At 40.3% G+C, this 23,025-nt stretch overlaps 1 protein-coding gene across 2 annotated transcripts in view; it reads right to left on the bottom strand.

Moving 5' to 3' along the window:
- Positions 1-16,669, bottom strand: part of trps1 (trichorhinophalangeal syndrome I) — a 253,550-nt gene extending 236,881 nt beyond the window's left edge. For both annotated transcript variants that reach the window (XM_071500024.1, XM_071500022.1), the window contains exon 1: positions 15,858-16,669. The gene's annotated coding sequence lies outside the window, so the exon portion shown is untranslated. The remainder of the gene's footprint in view (positions 1-15,857) is intronic.
- Positions 16,670-23,025: the final 6,356 nt, after the last annotated feature.

Below are 23,025 nucleotides of genomic sequence, written 5' to 3' on the forward strand. Positions count from 1 at the left end.
GTCTTTTTTTCCAGGAGTGCTCACCTTTTGGCCCTCCTTCCATTCAGCACATGCCAGATGTGCAAAAAGCTGCACTGACTGCAGGAGAAATCTGACTTATCCAAAAGAATTGTATATGCACATCAAATTCATTTTGACATCATGTGCTGTTAGAAGCCATTTATTTTCTGAGTTATTGAAGATTTAGGTTTTAAGGCTGTGAAAGCAATTAGGCGGTTTAATACTTTGTGAAAGAGCTGCAGGTCAAAGCCTATTGTTTTCTTACTACAGAGCTTGTATGTAGTGACTGCCGTGTGGCCTTCAATCTCCAAATCCCTTTCCACTAGCCTAATTTGTTTTCGTTTTGCTGTAAGTACAGTGGGATATTTGTGGGTTAAATGTCTTCTTTGTGTCAAAAATATTCAATTACCACTCATACATTTAATTTTTCTTCTCTTGTATCTACTATTGCTCTCAGGTCTAGCCTGTTTGTTTTCCTTGTTTGTTTGTTTGTTTGTTTGTTTGTTTGTTTTTTTAAGTAATTGCCACAAAGTATGCCTGTCATCTGAATCCATTGCCACAATTAACACCAATAAACCAGTGACAACAAAATACAGGAATCATCAGCATTTGTCTTTCTAAAACCTACTGAGGCATGTGTCAAATTATGTGAATATTAACAGAATTTCAATAAAGCCTTTCAGTCATTCACAAAATTATTTTCAATAAACTATAATGAACACTAAATGATCTTACTGGTTGTTTGATTTGATGCATGGTTGGGGACATAAAATCAACAACTGAGAGCCTTTTCATGCCATTCTATCTGGATTATTTTTGGGAGATTATACTATAGGAATAAATATTACTTTCATTGTAGTTCACACTTTTCCCAGGCACATACAATAGTTAAATCAAGTAAAAAGCTATTAGGACAAGTCTTCATTTGCACTCCGTTAATTCTATTTTGACACTGTTTAAAACTTCTTATATTGCCAATTTACAAATCATCCTTCGAGTCTTTGTTACAACTCTCAACAATTTTGTGTACTCAGTCTGAATCATCAGTGTATATTTTGCCAAAATGGCTGAAGTCTGTCCAAGCGTGACAAATGGGTTGTCTCTCTGAAGGGCAGGACCATACTGTGTGAATACAAGATGTAACTGACTCAATAACTCATTCCATTTGGGAGATATCTGAAAGTATGAATCATATTACCAGTGGAGGGTGTTTATGGGTTTCCCCACCAATACTGCAGTTTGCATTCAGTGCTGTGCACCCAATCTGAAGTTATGTGGCATTAACAGCCTTTTTCACCCCCAGAAATTTTGTTTTTGATCACTTTGTCCACTGATTCAAACAGGTTTTAGAGCAAGTGGTGTTTTTGTTTCTGTTGTAAAAAGAGATTGATACAATTATGCTTAGGTATTGTTGTGCCATTGATTAGTGTTGCTGTAAACTGTTTTTGTAAATGTAGTTTGGGCATACACTAATACTATCTGGGAGAGGTTTGTGCATTAACTGAATTACAAAAGATATTTACACAGAGAAATGTATTTTGGTGAGATAAAATGCCTACAGTCCCCTTAGCTCCTGTGAGGCTGCACTGAGGCACAGTGGCACTTTGAGCTTAATGCTACGGCAGCATGCTCACAATGACAATGCTTATGTTTTCAGGTATAATGTTTTCCTTGTTCAACATTTTAGTTTAGCATTTTGACATTTATATACAACTAATTTGCAACAGCAAATGTGTTTTAAAGGAAACATAATGGAGACCTGATTATGTTTTCTATTAACATGATGAGAAAATGTCTTTAAATTTATACATTTGACAAGTTACAAAAATGTGGATCCTGAATGAATCTGTAACATGTTTACTGGTAACATAGTTGTTTTTTGCTATAATATCTCATCTTGCAGTACATATCCACTTACAGCGACTACAGCAGTGTTTCCCATACATTGACTTATTTGTGGCGGCCTGCTACAATATCAACACTGACTGCCACATATTGATTGTTTTTTTTTTCTTTTTCTATTTCAAATGGGTAAAATCTTATTTCATTGTAGACCTGAAAGCAGCACATTGATTTGCTCCGCCTTTCCTTGTCTCCCTCTCTCTCTCTGCCTCACTCACAAGCACATAGACAATGGACTTGTCTGTCATAGTTGGACTGGCCTTCAGGAGCCCTGGGAGAAGTCCTGCTGCACCAGTGGACTACCTGTTATTCAGGTTGTCCATGAGAGTGTGCTGTCTGTGTGCACTGCAATCAACCCCTACTGACCTGCCCCCATTCAGCCCCACCTCCCACACCCCACCCCGGTTAGCTTCCACCACAAATAGAATCTGATTCTGTGGGAAACAGTGTGCAGCATTATTAAACTTTTTTATGGTTACGTTTAGGCACTCTCAGCACTTTGGTTAAGGTTAGGGAAAGATCATGGTCAGGTTTAATACAGAAAAAGTTTATAGTGACTTTAGACATTTAAGTCAAAACCACAATCTTTCTGTAACTTCCCCACAGACCAGAGTCTGGATGCAAACCCCACGCTCTGGTGTGACAGTCATGCACTTTGTGCGACTGCCATCTACCCCAACCACCTCCTGGTGGCACAGTTCATAAATAAAGCACTTCATTCATTAAAAGAAAAATGTCACCTCTGAACATAATCCATCCAGCTATGACAATGCCACCACAACATCATTGGAAAATAATTTAGTAATATATTAACATAATTTCTAGGAGACATGGTTGCAATAGGTGTTGAGATATTTCAGTCGGGACCATAGTGGTGGACCAAGTGACCAACAGGCTGAGAGGCAGAGAGACTGTCACTGCCATCCCTAAAAACATTTATTTATGCAGCGCTGCCTCTTCTGTTTGTAACTGAAACTACACACTGCCTGATTTAACTAGAAACTATGCAATCTCTTCTACTGTTAAATATGAATTTAAATTACTTCACACAGCAGATATTGTGCACAGCTACAGTATGAGTTACTTCCCTGTTCATGATAACAACCGACACTGCCAAGGCTAGCTTTCTGAAGGCTAAACGTGTGTGGTCTCTCCAGACAGGGCCTGCCGCCCACTCCCCTGACACTAGCGTGAGATATGAAGAAAGACAGAGTGCTGCAGAGGAAATATCTACGTGTTGACACGCTGAAACACACACACACAGTGTTCCTCCCTTTTCTCTTTCCTTTCCGCTTCTCAGTCTCTCCCTACGTCTCCACCATCTTCTCCCCACCTTTCTGCTACACTCCTCTCTGAGGGAGAGACCTTTTACCACATGAAAATAGATTGTATTTCATCTTTATCTAAATGTGTATGTGCGCAGATTAATGCACATTATGGGAGCTTAAATGACAAAATGCTGAGCAGTATTATGAAATCCACAGACCTTCAAATCTGAATGACCTGAAATACAGTTGCAGAGTGTTTCATTCAGAAATTTGAGATGGACCCCTCTTACACAGGTTTCTCATGGCAATAAAATGTTAAATACTGGCAACCAGCCCAGGCTCTTAGGGCAGTACCACACCTTTTATTTCATATTTTTCTGATGTTATTCAAGGTCATTTAATCTCCGGGTTAACTGATCTGTGTGCAGGTGGTTACATTGAAACACTTGGTACAGTGAGCATGACAAATGTTCTGTTTTTAGGCCTTGGCTATATAGTCAGTAAGGTTCTGTACTGGGCTACAGTATAAGGTGTTGGGAGGAGAGCAGTCTGGCTCCTGAAGAGGGGAGGAGGAGAAACTACTGATTTGGATCTCAGCTTGAAGAGCTAAAGAATCCCTGACTTGCAGTATTGCAGATGGCCAACCAGCAGGTTCTGCAAGTGTTATTGTTGACATACTGAAAACTGAAGAAAAGAGAAAAAAGTTGGGTTTTTTTTTTTTTATGGGGTTTGACAGAATTCTGATATTTTACTTAAGTAAATATAACAATAGACAATATGAAAGTACAACACAATTACCAGAATTTATTTAAAGCATCAAAGTAAAAGCACTCAGACAACCTGAGGGTTGTATGTTACATATTACTGTGGAATTATCATTATTAGAGGATTATTATTAACAAACTGTCAGGGAAAAAATGTCATTTAATACATCAACTGTTATACTTAATGTGCCATTTTCTGGTCAGACTGCCATCTACCATCATGCGTCAGGATTAAACCTGAGAATAAATGTGTGCATTGCTGGGTTATTTGTTTGTCATAACAAGGTATCATATTTCCTACAGACAATCTACAACAGCAACTGCAGTGGAGTAAAAAGTACAATGTCCCTTGTGAAACTAGTGGTAGCAAGTATAAAGTACCATAAAAGCCCCTAAAACAGTGTAACAAACAATGTAGTACTTGAGTGAATGTACTTCTACCCTTGGTGTTGTGTACAACTTAGGCCCAGTCGTATCTGTGAGACCGCCCATTGCCCGCAATGCCCATTTTGAACCAACAGCTGATGCTCATTAACCAACCATTAATTGTTAACCGACAAGATTAAAATGCACTATTTAGAAAAGACGGGTGTCTGTAAACACGACAGATATTGAATCCTCCGGCACAGATCGCTCTGTGTGTAATCGGAATTATCGGCTCTACCATTTAGGAAAATATCAAATTACTTGTTAAAATAAACAGCCAATCATAGGCAGACTTTTCTAATGTATAAACAGATTGAATCCTCCAGCTTCAAGAGCACTCTAAAGAAAACCTCCTCTTCCTCCTCTCTCAGCTGATTAATGATCAGAAACAACCAACAGATTAACAAAACAGAAACTTGTAGTCACATTTTTCAGACCTCAACCAGGCCGGGCCTTCCTCAGTCCTCAGTACAGCAGACAGCTTGTGTACTGGTCTTTATTCAGAAATAGCAACATGTCTACATGCTGTGGGGTTAGTCTGGTGGCTGTCTGTTCACGGCTCAGATGGTACTGATGCCCCAGGATATTTTAACCGTTTAATTGATAGTATTAATCAATCAAAAGTCTTATTGTTAGTAAGAGTTAAGTGGTTAATTACCACCAACACTATGTGTAAACATTTTGTCCATAGTCAGCTGGTTTTAATACCCATCCTTTGGGCAGGACTGTGGCCTAACAGGATGTATAGCAGTTAGGTACACTTCCTCAGGGAATACTGTCAGCAGCAGCAGCAGCAGCAGCAGCAGCAGCAGCAGCAGTCTTGGCTACTGTCGGTTTCAGGAGTCAAGCAGCAACCTTTGTTAAATCAGATGTGATGGCTGAACTGTCACAGCTTGGTGTCTGTGGCCAAACTTCGCAGCCATTGTGTGTCCTGCTAAGCGAGCAGCCACACTGACTATCCTCACTTCCCACTTCACTCTTACACCCTCATGCAGAGCAAATTGTTTTCTGGTTGGTTCGGAAAGTTCGGTTGAGCGTGTTCATGAGTTTGTGATTTACTCGTGTGCTTTTATTGACCCTGTGCAATATTAAGTTTCTTGGCAAGCATCTTAGTGTTTTAACTGTCAGCTCAACAAAAGAGCAAATTTGTTTTGTGTTTCAGAAGTGTGCGCCTGGCTCTCCTTACTGGCTCAGTGATGATGAACGGAGGTCAAACTTCAAATTTTGATGATAAATAGTGGCCTGTCTGCAAGTCTAGATTGGATATTTTACTAACTTAAAAATGACAGTCATTGTGTCCTCTCAAGTTATATACACTCATTTCCCAGTTTATTAGGTGCACCTAGTTGAAAACTACTGCAGTCCAATACAACAGAGCTGAAACAGATCCTACCTGCATGAGGACAATAATGTTCAGTCTCTGCTGAAACTATTTTAGAGTGGCATTAATTCAACTTTATGGTCATTTTGGAGGCTTTAGTTTGTGCTGCTGTTGAACAGTATTAAACTGAGAACAGTATATTTTACCTTTATTGATGGATAAATGGGAAAATTGGTTTTAGCTTACTGTACCTAATTTGTGTGAGGTATTTCACTGTAACATGTATCTTGCTGTAGAATGAAATTAAACAGCAGCAACTGTCATTCTGTTAATTATTTCTTGGTTAATGGGGAAATCTTGGCAAAAAAAAGTGTCAGAAAACAGTGAAAAATGTTCATCTCAAGCTCTGAAGATGGAAGTGAAGATGAAGAAATACATAAATTAGAAAAACAGAGCCAACCCCCCATTTTAGAAGCTGAAAGCAGCACCTTATTGCCATTTTTATATGATAAATGTCTCAAACAATTAATGAATACAAATTGTTGTCAATTAATTTTAATGAAAATTTACTTCATCTCAAGTAGCTAGTGCTTCTATTGGGTCTTACCACAAAATTTGGTCAGCTGTCAGCGGCTTCCAAAACAATCCATATGATCGTTTTCTCCTCTGACACCACATGTCGATGGCTGGAAGGAGACAGGCATCTCCCTCACACACACACACACACACACACACACACACACACACACACACACACACACACACGCTTCACTGAGATTGGATGAAGTGCTTTCTATGACACAGTGAAGATGACTACAAATTCACACAAACTGTTCATACTTGACTTTGGCCTCTTTCAGGCAGCGGCCTCCTCAAAAGAAGAGAAGTGATTTGGTGACCAGGCAAATGACACTTTAAATCCCCACAGGCAGAATAAGCTGTGGGAGTTTATTGACTGAGAGGTAATCCCCTCTCCTGAAGTGCTCTTCAGCAAAGCACTTCACCAAAAAAATAAATAAATAAATAAATAAAACACAGACACACACACACACACACACACACACACAGTTGTGCTGACAGTGGACGACTGCAGTTCCATGCAGCTTGTAGGTGTGAGCGGATGTAACTGATGCAAGTGTATGAATGTGAGGCAGGATTTTGCAGCCTGTCTGTCTCTGCTGCAGCAGCTTATGATTACATGCTACACCATTTTATGAATCACACAATACTGTCTATGGCTACGGTAAATCTTTTTGATTTTCCAACTCTTGGCTGCTGTAACAGTGCGTTTTAGTATTATGGGGTGTCTGTTTTAGTAATAACAATACATTACAGAGCATGACTAGACAGCGGTAATGTAAGTGTGTGTGTGTGTGAGGGAGAACGGAGAACGACAACGTATGTATGTGTGTCAAAGAGACAGAGAGACAGTGAGGGAGGAAGAGCGAGAGACAGACAGAATGCGCCTCTCCATCTCTTGAGCCTTAGGTAGCGTTGTGTTTGCCAGTCTCTGCTGGTTTGTGTGTGTATGTGTGTGTCAGCGTGTGTTAAGTGAGATATGGCAACAGTGCCATCTAGTGCACATACTAATTTGGGGGATTATTTTACAGTTGTGGCCACTGCGTGAGAGGGGACACACAGACTGGACTACATGTGATAAACATCACGAGCCACATTCAGACCCTCATCTTTCTGAGGACAGTGTGTCTGTTCGATTGTTACTGATGTTGTGTCTCTGACTAACTAAAAAGAACAACACTCATTTTGGTCTGTTATGCACATGAATCTGCAGATACTTGAAACTGTTTAGGATAGGTAATCCATCACAACGACATTTAATCAGTCTTATTTTTTTTTATCAAAGTTACATTATCATTGCATGGTACTGCAACTGTGAGCAGAGACTGTTTAACAACTGTCCTCCTTGGTGTGTTCAAGGATGCTCAGACACTTGACACTTAACAGTTTGCTGCCTAACAGCTTCCTTTTTGATGCAGGCTCTTACATCCTGAATGCAGTGCTTATCAGCACCAGACTGATTATTCTATTCTCCATATTAAAAATGAATAATATCCAAAGGATAATACAGCTCTACATAAACATTGTTATTATTTTATTATTATTATTCTTATTATTATTATTTCATTTATTTACCTTCAATTTGTTCTACCTATTGCCATGTCTAACTCATGGTGCTGATGTAGGGTGCTGATTTTCATTATCAGTTTACTTAGGGCTCCCGACTGTCTAAGTGGGCTGTTCTTGTGCAATCTCGTTACCGTGTTCTGAAGATGAAGCGGTCTCCAAAACAAGGAGAAATGGGAGGAGGCAGATGGAGAGGAAAAGCTGATGAGAGGTCCCAAATCAACTGATGATGATTGCGCAGCTGCAGAAAGGTATGGACACACTGAGCTGGATAAGAAAAGAAAGTCACAAAAAAATCACTTTCAACAGCAATGGCTAACTCGGTACCCATGGTTGCGGTACAAGGGCAATGCTGTGATGTGTGCGTACTTTAAGCAATGTGGCCCATCCATCGCAGGCTTGTCACCATGTCAACACAATTTAAGCTTGAAACTCTAAAGTTGCACAACAACAATAAAAAGCACAAAACCTGCCAGGACTGGTGCATCACCCAAAAGACTGAACCCCTCCCAGTTTTCTTTCAGCGGTTAGCTGAAAAATAATCGATCAACGAGGAGTCGAAATAACAGAACAAAATAGCCATCAAATTCAACACTGCTCATCACGTAGCGAAGGAGGAACTTAAAAAAAATTCAAATCTCTGATCATATTGATGAAGAAGAACGGCTTGAATATCATTAATAGTAATATTAATATCAGACAAGTGACATAAAAACTAGGGTATGCAGGCCAGTAGCAGCAGCAATGGATTGGAGCACCACTATTTACTGTTCTAGACACCAAAAAAGCTGAAAATCTTCACATTTGAGAGGCCTTACCTAAACAATTAAACTCTTATCTAAATTATTGCCGCTTTATTTTCTCTTCCATCAATAGTTTGCTAATCAATTCAGCTGTAGATGAGTGGATTTGGAAGAGGATGAGCAAAGGGGTGAATGAGAAGGGAATGTGTATGGTTATCTATACGTATATGCAAGACAAAGGTTGGTTAACAAAATAAAGACCAGCCTAGATTAACCTGGTTCAAACACCCTGGCGAGCAAGTATACATAGGTGTCGCTGAGACTTGACCTTTGCTTGTTAAAGCATCCAATAGACCCAAAACTGTTCCCACTCCACTCTTGATGTTTTTAAAACCTAACTGAACTATGTTGAGACTCATCACTTTGACCTGCTGCTAAAAGAAATGATTCTTGTCCACACAATGTCCAATGCTACTTGCTGACAGTATTGGCTTTATTGTGTAGATATATGGTATGAATATTGACCTTGGCTGGTTGAAGCTAGTGGTATATCTATACAAACAAAGCTAGTTGTGCAAAACCGTCTTTTTCACAGTCTAGCCATGCTTTTTTAGCCACTGCGCAACTGGAGCACTTGAAGGTCAAGTGTCTGGCCCAGAGGCACTTCAGTAGCAAGTCCAAAATGTTTAGCCAGTGTGGATTTCCTTGCCCATCTGAAGCCAGACTAATAAGTCAAATGCTGGGGGTCACACTTTAGTTTGACCATTGAGTTCTGATATCAATCTGAGTTATATTTGAGGATCTAATTCCCCTAAAAGCAGTCTCTATATTTCAGGTGTATGTAATGTTAGGCCAGTGGTTAGGATAAGGAAATATTTAACTGACACCTCCTTTTTGTCACCCGACTCCCATTTACATATCATATAACTGAGTTGAATAAAATGTAAAGTGTTATATCCATTTTTACAGACATGTCAAAGGACAGACCGTTAAGTATTAGCCACAGGCCGCACAAGTTGTTTAGATATGGTTTGCCAACATTTTGCCAATATGACTGAGACAGGAATCTAGGAACAGTGTGTACCTTAGTGTGTATCCTGTTGTTGTGTGCCTAAGTTGCTAAGCGCAGCCACTTCATGGAGATCTATTTCAATGCCTTCGCTCACAAAAAAGTAATGTTTCAGGCGCTGCGGTCTTTGGTGTTTTGAAATATCAACCTATAAATATGCGGATAGCTTTTCCTCTTCAAAATGGATTTAAATCTTCCGGTGTGTGTGTGTGTGTGTGTGTGTGTGTGTGTGTGTGTGTGTGTGTGTGTGTGTGTGTGTGTGTTTCTGAGATGAGGGGAGGGTCATCAGCAGTACTTATATTTGTCATCATTCTCCCCAAAGAGACACACACAAGCAGGTTCTCTCTCACTCTCTCACACACACTTTGTCTGCGTAGTCTTTTCCCTTCACAACACTGGTTGCCGACAGCAACGTGCCCTGAGCAGATAAACTTTATCAACCGACACACACCTGTGTTTGTGCACAACCACACACACAACACACATCCACATAGGCATGCTTCTTGCTTTGCTCTCTTGAAAGGTAGGTGTGTGTGTGTGTGTGTGTGTGTGTGTGTGCGTTAGTGTGGAAACTGTATAAATGATGTTAGGGGGCCTGAGGTGACAACAATACACTCCTGGCTTGAGTACATGGCACACACCACTGCACAATCACAAAAACACAATCACAAACACTTAACACAAAAAAAACATGAACACACACAGGCACACGCGCACTGAAATAAAAACACACATGGAACAAACTACAATAACATTTAAACACCTCCTTAGAGATTGCCAGTTCCACCGTGCAAATATGATTGTGTGTGACGGTCTTACACTGTACGTGTGTCTCTCACTCAGTTTGTCTGTCTATCTGTCAAATGTGTGCGTGCGGTGCTGGACATTGAACCTGGATGCGTTTTGAGTGCTAAAGCAAAGTTCTTCATGTATCCCTGATGCAGTGAGTGAGCGCTGAAGGCACTGCCATCTTGTGGTGGTGATGTCATCCAGAGCCAGAGTCTGCACAGTCGCAATCAGTGGGTGGCACCCAGAGGTCCCCCCCATACACCGGCCCGACTCAATCAGGAGTCAATCATCACACCTCCTTTGCTTATAGCATCTATTAACTAAAATAATACTTAAAACATACATCATTGTGACAAGAACTACTTACAAGAACAGAAACCATCCTTGGGAAAAATGTATTTGACATACATTTGTTTGACCTGTACTGCGGTTAGCCACCAGGGGGCGATGCAGATGTTTTGCTTTCTCTTTTGAGGATCTGTCACGTCATCAATCTTTACATGTAGTAGGGCTGAACCATAGACTGTATACAAAAATGCTGAAGTGCCTTAAACCTGGATTCTATCTGATAACCATCAGGGGGCGCCTCCACCGGTTGCAAAATGAAGTCTGATTGTATTGAAGTCAATGGGAAAATGGCCCTGCTTCTCACTTGATTTATAACCTCACATTTCCTGATGAGTTTATGGTCTCAATCAGTAGTTTCAAGTCTTATTCAAAACAACATGCTGTTCATTTTTTAAACTACAGTCATATTTAGAGGAAAATAGACAATAAGCTTTAGAGTGTGGCTGCCATGTGATTGATAGACAGACTGTACCACACACAGCGACCTGCCTGACAATCAGTATAGAGTACAGAGCAGGTCAGACTGACCTGACAACAGACCATAAATAAAGCATTGTGGTGCAACAGAAATTTCCTGACCCACAAATTATATTCTCCTGCATGAATCACTTTATCATCATTTTATTTTTTTTCAGTTAAAGTGAATTACAAAGAACTCCATTCCTGCTATAATCATGTCTTATATTGAAATCTGTCAAAAAAAATGCACTGAGATTTTTTTTGTTTGTTTGTTTGTTTGTTGCATGTCATACAACCCTAATATCTAGTCATTGACTTATATGCCCAAACTAAGGCATCAAAAAGGTACTTGATCTTATGAGCACTGATATTGAAAAATTTCAAGCAACATCCAGCCGTAGTCAGGATACATACAGCATATTATTTATTCAGAGTCTAAATACTGAACGCCTCATCCTACGTGTGTGAAACGAACTGGTTAATACAAGACAGAGGGCTAGGTAAAATAAGAAACATGTCCAGCTCACCTGGCATATTCTTACACATTTCATATGAATTGGAGCAAAACAAAAATGATTTAGTAGTGCATTGGTGAAACAGTGTACCCTGACTACAGTTTAAACAAGCAGATACGACTGAATCATTTTTACATAGAAACTCAAATAAACAGTGCAGCTCGCTGACACAGACTGAGTGGCACTGTAAAACCACAGTGTCATGCTACATGTTATTTATATACATGGCATGCTGTCCATGTCTCCATGACCCAAAAGGCGCTCAACGCTTCTGTGATCTCAGATTGTGTGGAAGATCTGATCCATCTGTCAGTCTACCACTGCATGATGCAAGCAGGAGGAAGTGTGCACATGCTGGTTTGAAAATAGCTCATAGTTTGTTTTTTTTAAAGAAAAGAAAAATATATATTTTAATCTAGGCCTAGGGTACAGTGTTCTGTTATTGTCACAGTGCTAAGAAGCGGAAAAGCAAAGAGTTTTGAAATTTAACACTGAAGACTTATTTAATTACAGCAAGCAGGTGTACAAATTTGCAAAAAGGCAGGAGCACATTTGATGGTTATATTCGCCCCCTACAATTATTTAGACATCTTGCGCAGCTGAGCAAACCTCCCAACAGTTTTGACCACATTAGCTAAACAATAGACTGCCTATCTGTACCTAATTCATGTGAAAGCAAGCCTAAAACTATACAATACTGAGGTTATGCTCACTGTTATGAGGCTCCATACTTAATCTGAATGTTTTCTTGGAGGTTTACAGTAAGAGAAAAGGCGATATGGAGACAAGATGAGACCTCTTTGTATTCTCATTTTGCTTAATGAACGCAGCATTTCTATCCATATAAGTACACTTACAGTATACACAGCAGCTGACTATTCATATTTGTTGTAATTTTTTCTGGAGAAACGATGAAAATATTCTTTTTAAATAAACATCATCCACAGAGTCTTTGTGTCAGTCAGAAACATTACGGTGATGAACGCCAGTCACTCCGCTTTTGTCACTCTGTCAACCTCTCTGTCAGTCACTCTGTCAATGTCAACTAGCTAGCTAGCTCCACATGGAGGGAAAACCGGCATCCATCAGGCTCTGTCAGCACTAGGGCCCATTACTTTTGAGGAATTATGATATCTGAGATCGTAGGCCTGTGTGCTAACAGAGCGGGAGACAGATAAATGTTGAACTTTGAAAACAGTCTCCATTAACGCCTCATCCAACTCATCTAACTGTGCAAATGTTTGCAGTCATAAAGCCTTTTGTGTCTGAATCTAAAGTACTTGCACACGATGAGAATATCAGAGACCTTGATGGTTTTTATCTACGCACATATACAAACACGCACAGAGCCGTGGCCTTCAGTAAGGCATTAAATCAGTATGAGTCTGCATTATGGATTCCAATATAAATGAATTGGAAAATAAAGGAAGGAGGTTACTATCAGAAAACCATTACTCAGTGTGGATGGTGTTTATTTCAAATTACGTCAATGTAATCACATCAAGGTGCCATCTAGGTGCCAGTCCGCAGTCCAGCACAGTCATGGAAACACACACCCATGCACCTATACACAAAAACAGACATGTAATAATCTTCCTTCAAACACACACACTCACATGCACAAACCTCGCTTCAAATCATGTCTCACTCACTTCCTCCCCCCTCCCTCTTTTCATCACAGTGCAACAGAGACCCTGACTGGTATAAAAGTGGTACTGCAGTGCCAGGAGGTGAGTCTGTGTATGTGTGACTGCCTGTGTGTGACTGTGCGTGCGTGTGCTGTAATTACTAGAGAAGATAAATCTTGTTAATGAAACAGACGGAAAGAAGAGGACTCTGGAGAGTGAAGGGAGGAGCAAAAGGAAGAGAAATGAGGGGAAACAGGGAGGAGGGGGAGACAGACAACAGAGAGAGCAGAGAGGGGAAGGAGAGGAGAGGCAGGTCTGAGGGGGATAGAGTAAAGGGGGAAAAAAAGTTGACTGTCACGTTTTGTCTCATTGCATCATATATCAGTATTGAGAGAGTGACACAGAGAAACAGAAGAGGAAGACGAGGATGGCAGGTTGGGAGAAAGATGGAGAGAGACGAGTGAGTGCAGACACAGGAGGTGGCGAGGGATGGGGGAAAAAAAACACAACCTGGAGAAGCCACATTTTCTTCAGGAAATATGCGCGAGTCTGGTTGCTGATCTTAAAGTGCTGTAGTGTAACTGGTGATGCATATTAAAATGAACAAAGTGCGTTAGATGTCTTGTGGAAGGACACTGTGTATAATGTGTATAAAGCCTGCAAGACACGTAAGGTGTAACAACCTGTGAGTAGCAGAAATTTGCATCTGGATGTGCAAGTGTTTTGCATTTGAAAGATGAAGTGACTATGAAGGCAGAAGAAGATGATATTGAAAAATATAAAGTATAAGAAAGCTTCTTTTGTCATGGCACACTTTCTAACTTCCAGGGACGGACTGGGACAAAAATGCAGCCCTGGAGTTTGACCCAGAGCAGCCCAACACAGCTAGATCCAAATAAATGGCATACACATGTACTGTTTAAGTTATTATGAGCAAACAATATATACACACAACAGAAAACTACTTGTATGGTAATCATTATTAGGAAGTGTAATACCTCCTGTCACTTCTATGCTGATGATTCACTGCTGTACCTTCCACTAAAATCTAAGGATTCCTTACAGCCTCTCCAGGACCATTTCTACCACATTAGAAAGACCGGAGGGCAATTAATTTCCTTCAGCTAAATCAAACAAAACTGAGCTAATTATCTTTGGTCTCCTTAAGTTCAGAAATCACTACCTCACCTCTTGATTCTGTGCTCTGTCTAGACAAACAAGAGTTCAGTTCTGTCATTAAAAATAGGTACTATCAGTTAAGAACCATTTCCAAAACTCAAGCCAATTCTGTCTTTCCCTGATATTGAAAAAGTAATTCACGCATTATTGCAATTCCCTATATTTAGGCCTTCCCCGGCCTTCATTAACTTGCTTGCAAATAGCCAAAAACGCAGCTGCAAGGATGTTGACAGGTACTAAGAAGTGTGAGTACATCACCCCAGTCCTAGCCTCTCTTCATTGGCTCCCTGCTCATTTTTGAATTCAATTTGAGACCTTGCTGATTGCTTTCAAGGCTCTTAATGGTCTGACCATATCTTATATCACAAACCTTATTCACTGGCACTCAGCTCCTGGGTCTCTTTGCACAGATAACAAATCTCTCTTGTACGTCCCATGGTCACGACTAAAATTACAAGGTGACAGAGCCTTTGCAGTTGGTGCCCCACAATTGTGGAACCAGTTGCCATCAGATAGTAGGCGTGCTCTCTCAATCTCTGGTTTGAAATCTAGGCTATGGAGACTTTTTTACTCACTGGCCTTTTTGGTCTACGAATGTTTTTTTTCTGTAATCGTGTCTTTAATTCTACATTTGACCCTTTTTGTTTATTGTTGCAGTTTGTATGTTTCCATTCGTGTTATTTTTTTCTCTTTACTTTATATCTTAATGTCCTTTTGTACAGCACTTTGGTCAGTTTAAGCTGTGTTTAAATGCGCTCTAGAAATAAACTTAATATAAACAAAATTTTTGTTTTGTTTGTTTTATTTAAATAAATATTTAATTATCCCTGACTTGAATGAGTTTATCACTTAGGTACAAGTATAGACCAGTGGTGTAGGGCCACACAACACTCAGGAACAGATTACAACCAAAGATTTACATTCACATCAGAGTGACTTACATCTCCTATCAATGTGTTGCAAAAAGAAAAAAAAGCCTACAAACAACATTCCTTTGCTAGTACTTAAATTTACTGCTCATCATAAAAGAAAACGATAAAAGCAAAACTGGGAAAAAGATCAACAAACAACTATCTGACTTGTACAGGCTACAAACAGCAACCGCAAACCACACATGGCAAAGCTCCAGCTGGCCCCTGTCCACTTGTGTATGGGGACAGCATTATTACAAGCCGTGTTACCACAGAAGCAACTGCACAGTCCATTTGTATTCACGCAGACAGACTTGGTGGGATATGTCGTCCATTGAAGAGGCACATGCCGAGCAAAGAAAGATAAGGGGATGCCTCAGCCTCACTTACCGGTATCTGAAGACCGCCTGTCCGTCATGGTGGAAATCTTGTGGTCTAAGGTGTTCAGTAGTCACGTCCAATAATATCTGGCTGGTCTTCCACCATACAAGACTCCATTGATATTTCGGCTAAGTGTCAAACTCTCTTCTGTCCATGTCCGTCCTATTTTTCTGCGGAGGCTCAAGTCCAGTTTCAGAGTTGCGATTATGCTCCATAGTGTCATTTTTACGCACAGCCACTTTGTAAAGTCACCAAAAGCCCAGAAATTCGCCTTCAATAGCTGTTAACTCACGGAAAGTAATCTCCAAAAGCTGGCCAATGTCAATACTATCACCTGCTAACTCTCCAGATTGTTTCTGTTGTTAACTTTACTCGGTTTCAATAGTTTACATTCACATTCAGTTTTTCTACACAGAGTCTGTTGTGCTGCTGGCCAGCTTACAAAACTTTAATTACTCATCAAGAGATGTGGTTTTCACCTGGCTTCACTGATCACAGCCACAGTCAGTGATGACAAAAAGTAACCCAATCAGCGCAGGCGGTGTTAAAAGCCATTTTAAATTCAGTCATTAATTCTTCTAGTACATCATATGATTTCTTTTTCTCGTTTAAAGTCGTCACTTACATGAACAGATGCAGCTAGTAACTAATGCTATGGACTCTGTGGGTTACAACTTGTGCGCAATTTATTTAGGTGTATTTCTTTATAATTTTGGAAATTAAGTTCGCCGAATTCGCTATTAATAATTCACGTTTGCTATGTACTCATGGATGTTCTGACAACTATCAAGGAATTACTTTGATACTAAAGAAAACTTAAAAACCTGATGATTATCAGGCAAGTTCTGGATCGAGTTACAAGAATCCAGAACTTTTTTTTTTTTTTTTTTTTTTTTTTTGGCATGATTTCTAGTCTAGGGTTTATGGGCGTTTATTTGGCCTGGACACCCAACTTAGGCCTAATAAATATGCACAACTTAAAAATAAGCTATGGCCTTCTCAGTCTCCAGATATCAGCCCAATAGAACAACAGAAACTGGACCTATGTATGAGACAGTGCTTTCTACCACCATCATCAAAACACCAAATGAGGCAATATCTTGTGGAAAATTGGTTTTCATCCCTCTTGTAGAGTTCCAGAGATTTGCAGAATCAATGCCAGGGTGCACTGAAGCTGTTCTGGTGGTTTGTGGTGGCCCAACACCTGACTCAGACACTTCACATTGTTTTTTTCTTTGATTTGTCACCCATCTATCATCTGTTTTCACAGTTTTTGTAACTGTTTTATTGTCAAAATGATTCATCAATAATTGAGCTGCGGATAACACAGCACTGAATAGTTCTGTGTCATTTTGGTATAACTTGAACTCATATGATGCACCTTAAAATCATAACTGGATAAAAGTGATTGATTATATGACTCATGGCAACATAAGGCCATGAAAAGTTATGACATAAAACTTGGAAGTGTGGTTATTATCTGTTAAACCAGTTACTTTCATGACTGCTTCCCGTAAAACTTTTCTGTATATTGTCTTATAATTATTGTCACATTTATCTTCTATTGCATGATCGGCCTCTCTGGCCAACTGAACTACAACAGGGACGAAAAACGTGAATTAACGCTGCAACTTTGTGGCCATTTTGTAAAGTAAGTTTTCATTTAGGTTTTGTTCATAAAATCGTAAAGTCTGAGGCAGAAAAAAGGTCAAATAGTCATAAGAGAAAGATTTGAAACTTGACTTATCCAACTTGTTCAAGCAGTGGTATACGAAAGTGTTAAGTCTGCCATCTAGACATGTATAGGCTCGCTGACCACATGTACACCCTTTGAAGAGTATGTGCAGGAGTGTGTGTGTGTGTGTGTGTGTGTGTGTGTGTGTGTGTGTGCTCTGGTAAAATTGAACTGTCATGGCCAGAATGGGCACTTTGATCATTTTATGTTCACAGGAGAGGAGAAGAATGTAGAAGAGTTGAGAGGAAATAAAAAGAAAGGAGATGGGAAAGGAAAGGAAAGGAAAGGAAAGGGAAGGAAAGGAAAGGAAAGGAAAGGAAAGGAAAGGAAAGGGGGGTTACAATAGAAAGAAGGAGAGAAGAGAGACATGAAAGGAAAGGAAAGGAAAGGAAAGGAAAGGAAAGGAAAGGAAAGGAAAGGAAAGGAAAGGGGAAAAAGAAAAGGAAAAGACAGACAATGAAAGGAAAGGAGAGGAAATGGAAAGAGGAAAGGAAGGAAAAATTGAGTGTAATGGCAAGCATAGCAGAGCGGGAAAGGAAATGAGAAGATGGAGAGCTGAATAAAAAGGAGAGAAGGAAATAGGTGTGAAAATGAGGAGAAGAAATGAGCAGGGAAAAGAAAAGACAAGGAAAGGAAATACAACAAAAAAATAAGAAACTAAAGACGAGGGAAAGAAGAAAGAAATGGGGCTGAGGACGAGGAGAGTAGGCAGAAAGAGAGGATATTGATAGAGGGAACGGATAAGGGATGAAAGACTTCTTTCACTGAGTGATGAGGATGTACTCACATCACACGCTACTTACCCAGGATTCATAGCGTGAGATGAGTTCCCAGCATCCCTTTCATCTCCACAACACCCAGTAGTGGTCTATCAGAAAAGAGCCTGGGGAGACACTCAGCCATAGACCGCCACACATGTGGACACACGAAAAACACAAACACACACACACACACACACACACACACACACACAAAAAGACAATCAAATAGACACACACAAGCATAAATCCTTTTTCTTTCAGTCTCTACACACACAAGGAAATAGAATCACCAATCACCCACACACACACACACACACACACACACTCACACCTTTCTCGGATTCCTGTACAGCTAAAGGCTTACACCGTCTCACACACACGTATACTACATGCAAATGGACACAACAAAGTGGTTGGCTGTCTCACCGTATCCACGGTGATCACAGAAGCCACTCGTTGCCATGGCGTTTGATCTCTCGGTTGGCGCGCTTGCCTGAACAGTCTGTCAGTGTCGCGCAAGAGTGGAAAAAGAAAAAAAAAGACGTGTGTGTGAGTGTGTGTGTGTTTGTTAGAGGTTACATGAACAGTTTCATTTTTTGGGAAAAGCTTGAATCTGCTCTGTGGCTGGGAGTTAGAAGAGAAGATCAATACCACTCTCATGATTGTATGCTAAATATTAAACTACAGCCAGCAGCCAGTTAGCTTAGCTTAGCTTAGCTAACAGAAAGACTGGAAACGGAGCTAGCCTGGCTCTGTCCAAAGGTAACAAAATCCCTCCACCACTAGAGCTCACCGGCAACACTTCATATTCATCTGTTTAATCCAGACAGCTGACTGGATTCGTTCAGAGGCAACGCTTTCTTTGAACGAATGAGGCACTACATTTATCAGCAGTATAGAGTCACCAGGAGGTGGTTGGGGTGGATGACAGGTGTACAAGTTGCACAACGGTCACACCACGGCCTGAGGTTCGCATCCAGACCCCAACCGTGATTCGGTTTAGGCAACAAAAGCAGGGCAAGCTCATGGTTTCGGCATTGTGAATATTTTTCTGTATTAAACCAGGTCAAAATCTTTCCCTCATGTCAACCAAATGTTGTGAGTGTCTAAACCTAACTATATAAAAGTTTAATAATACTATAGTCACTATAAGTGGATATTGTACTACAAGTTGTGGTGGAAAACAAGTACATTTTACTGTTCAAAATCAATATATTTGCAACTTGTCAAACATATAGATCAACAACATATCCTCATAACGTTCATAGAAAACATAATCTGGTCCCAATTATGTTTCCTACAGAGTGTACTTGCTGTTGCAGTTTAGTTGTATACAAATGTAATTTATAGGAGATAAGGTTGCCCAACCAAGACATAGTCAAGCAAATAAGCTAACATCAAACGGTGAGTAGTGTGTTTTACACTTTAGTTTTTGTGTGAATTAAACAAATAAACAAATAAGTTGTTCATTTGCGCGCTTTAGATGTGCTGGTAGGTGGATTTCGTTGCTTTCGGACAGAGCCAGGTTATCTGCTTCCCCATGTCCAGCTAAGCAGCTACTAGCTGTAGCATAAGACTGATATAAATCTTCTCATTGAACTGTTGGCAAAGCAAATAAGCATTTCCCAAAATGTCAAAGTATTGCCTTAAGAGTGTAGGGTTTGTTTGCTTTATTTACATCTTTCTCTCTAGCTCATTCTCTATCTTAACCATCATCCCTCCATCTTCCTTTGTAGCTAAATAAATTACATATATCATTTATATATCATTTATCAAGGGATATACTGTCGCATTTGCACAGAAAGCAGAAACCAATTTCCTGTTGTGTTAATTTTCTCTGTATGAGAGGGTACCGATTTCCCCTGTGTTCATTTCCCAACCGTGTGTGTGTATGTGTGTGTGTGTGTGTGTTTGTTTACAGATTGTAACTACACTCATGGTTACCCCTGCGAGAGAACATCAGATGTCTCTCCATCTCTCCTCCGCCATCTCTCGCTCGATGCATCTGTCCCTTCGCCCCTCCATTGCGCCTTCCCTCCATGATCCACCCGTCACAGCATCACCACGGTGACGAGATTCTCTTCATCCAAATTGACGCCCGTGTCAAAATGAACAGATTGGGAGAAGGGGGGAGGTGAGATGTAGAGAAGGTGAGGAGTGAAAGAGCAAAAACACACGGAAGAGACGCCAGGCTGAGGATGAGAGAGGAGGATAGGAGGAGAGAAGAGTAGAGAAATAGTCAACACTTTACTCACACACACCTAAACAGTGTGGAGGCCAGTGGTCTGTGAAAGTGTTGAGGCCACATCTGAGTGAAGGCTCAGCAGAGCAAAAGAGTGGCATCATTGAAAACAAAGAGAGAAAGAAAGAAAGAAAGAAAGAAAGAAAAGGGGCAAAGAAGCAGAATTTCCATCCACCATCTTTGTTTTTAATGCACATATAAAATTAGCACATCATTTTCACACAGAATCACTTAAAAGGATCTGGTTCTATTTCTTTCTCTTTTATCACTGACAGTTGCAGCATTGATGCTTTGCTGCCACCAACTGTTATATGTCATGTCATTTTTAGCATTTTTGATTTACATTAAATATAGAAAGTTAACTGGCCTACAAACGTCTGATGTGTCAACATTTTCTGATGGGGATGAGAGACAGAGAGACCGGCAATGTGGAGATGGTGATCTGGATGTAACCATCATCAGATTTCCGTTAATGAATTAACTACATTTCTGTCCCGCTGAGCCAAATGTACAGTGGACAAGACATTTACTGGTGAAGAGGAGGAGAGATACAGACAGAAAGAGAGATGTTCCCAGCCTTGATGAGACTGGAGAGTTAGCACAGCTGCTGATCACTCTGTAGTAGCAGTAATTTTGCTCATCCAGTCCTGACAATGTTTTTTCTTTACTATTTTTTTTTAAACTTTCTGTTTCACATGGAGACATAACACTAACACACTCCAAATTCATTTGATTTCACAAATGTTGAAAAATCAGTTTAAAAAAATAGAAATAAAATAAATCAATAAATCAAACAATTCTGAAAATGATGAATTGATTTTAGTTAATAGAGATTAATGAGTAACCGTGAAATTAAAACCAGCATCATACCTCAGCATATAGGAACATTAACCTTCTTAACCTGGGTGTGCATGTGGACAAAAACAAGGGGGGAAAGACAGCATTAGAAACAGAGTTGACTGGTGCTTTGAAGAGTTCCTGCTGTTGTGGCTGGAGGTGACTTTGCCTTGTGTGTGTGTGTGTTTGTGTCTCAGGGGTCCTGGTCCTTTCATGGATCACAACTGGGATAGATAACTGACAAGTCAAATGAGGCTATGTCAGTCCTTTCCTAACCTCTCCTTTTCCCCTCCCTCTTTCTCTATCTCTCTCTCTCTTTCCCTTCTTGCCCTCTCAGCTGTGTGACAGATAATTGACATATTATCAGCCAATGACCTTGTGTCGCAGGCGAATCCCCACCAATTAAAAATTGGGCCATTTCCTTGTCAACGCTGTGTAATGGAAATTCATACGGTCCGCAATCTAAATGAGCAAGCCACACATACAGACACACACGCACATGTGCATGCAATCATGCAAATACAAACCTGCACAACCACACAAAAAGTAATTGCATGAAAATAGATATTCACCATACACTAAGCCAAGCATGTCAAATAGCAGCAAGAGCGCAAAGGCCTTTAAGAGCCAATGAAATGATGTACACACAGAGGTCAGTGTGCATATGTGTGTGTGTGTGTGTGTAGTTAACCTTGGAGGACAGTAGAAGGGTATCCAACTAACTTCTCAACTCACTCAATCACAAAGAGACAGAGTGAGGGTGGCTGCGTACCGACAGAGTGAATGAGAAAGATGGAGCGAGACAGACGGAGAGTGACAGAGAGAGAGAAATAGTGACAGAGACGGAGGGTGACTCAGAGAGACAGATTGAAAGAGGTTAAAGATTCAGATAGACGGTGAGAAAGCAGGGCAAAGAGGGAGAGATGGGAGGAATTAAGAAGGAAAGTGAGATCGTATAGGAGAGTGGCAACGTGGGAGAGTTAAGAGAGAAAATCTCAGTGTGGCATCTACTAATCAATGGGAAACAATGAGGGAAAGTGGGAAGAAAGGAGGAAGGAACAAGGGAGTGGGTGGAAGATGAGAAGAAAGGAAAAGAAAGGGGGGAAATTAATGAAGGGAGGGAGGAGGAAAGAAAGCAAAGAGCAAAAAATAAAATAAGGAACTTTTGTATCTAAAAAAACTCATCTGAAATATATGTTATAATATGTTGGCATATGATGGGATCAAGATGGCAGAAGAGAGAGGAGGAAGGAAAGACAGAAGGCAGAGAAGCAAAGAACAATTAAAAGGAAGCACAAAATCCTGATGTACAGAACAAAGAAAGGAAGACACCACACTGACTGCTGGCTTGATTATTGGAATCGATTAAAGAGCTTTACACATTAGAATATTGTATTTAACAAAAAAAACAGACAGAAGTCGACACCTGAAAATACAGTATTCACAACTACGCAACATATCTTTCTGTTCACATACACTAACATAAACACAGCCTACATGTTTGAGACTATCACACAAAATGGGTGTTGCTGTATGGCTTCAGGCTTAAAGACATGTGTGTGGCTTGCCAGACTGCAGCCCACCTCCAGCAGCAGCAGGTCA

The sequence above is a fragment of the Trachinotus anak genome, unplaced genomic scaffold (genome assembly GCF_046630095.1).
Source record: "Trachinotus anak isolate AG129_WGS33_773 ecotype Australia unplaced genomic scaffold, CSIRO_AGI_Tana_v1 ptg000016l, whole genome shotgun sequence".
Classification (NCBI taxonomy): Eukaryota; Metazoa; Chordata; class Actinopteri; order Carangiformes; family Carangidae; genus Trachinotus; species Trachinotus anak.